Source organism: Sinocyclocheilus anshuiensis, unplaced genomic scaffold, assembly GCF_001515605.1.
Source record: "Sinocyclocheilus anshuiensis isolate Anshui unplaced genomic scaffold, SAMN03320099.WGS_v1.1 scaffold47, whole genome shotgun sequence".
Lineage (NCBI taxonomy): Eukaryota > Metazoa > Chordata > Actinopteri > Cypriniformes > Cyprinidae > Sinocyclocheilus > Sinocyclocheilus anshuiensis.
Genome location: NW_015551047.1, coordinates 1257569 through 1258358, shown reverse-complemented (window position 1 = coordinate 1258358; position 790 = coordinate 1257569).

Here is a 790-nt window from a genome sequence, read left to right as displayed (position 1 = left end):
ACACCCACACACACACACACACACACACACACACACACACACACACACACACATACATATCATAGGCTTCATATGTGCAGTATATACTGAATGAAGCCTATTTTTGGACCATTGAGATTTGGAATAGTATTTTTTGTACTACCTTTAGTTTATGCTAATTTAAATTAATTAAAAAAAAAAAAAACATTTTTACTGTGATTCAGTAAATAAAATAATACATAATTGAGAATAATGGTAATTTCAATAAATTTGTGGGAAATTAATGGGTAAAAGATTTTTTTGTTATACAGTGTTGAGAATATTGTGAAGAAATGTACACAATTGTCATTAAAATAATACAATCACAAAGCAAAAATATCCCAAAAATGCTCTTAAAAATGTGTTTAAATTGATTTCTGAACAAATATAATTCAATTTTGGGGTGAAATGTGACAAGTTTGTGTGTGGTTCATCAGTTTACTATAAAGTGCTTATTGATGTTCCCAAATTGATCAGAAATAGTAAAAAGTAAATAAAAAATTGAGAATAATCAAAACTAAAGTCAATTTGTGGGAAATAAATGGGAATAAGATCTTTTCATATTGTGGAGAAATGTACACCGTTGTTATGAAAATAATGCAAACAAAGCAACAATGTCCCAAAAATGGTCTTAAAAATAGGTTTACATTTAGGAAAAATATCATTCAGTTTTGGGTGAAGTGACAAGTTTGTGTGCAATTCATCAGTTTATTATAAAGAACTTAAGAATATGTTACAAAATTGGTCAGAAATGGTAAAACGGTACATAAAA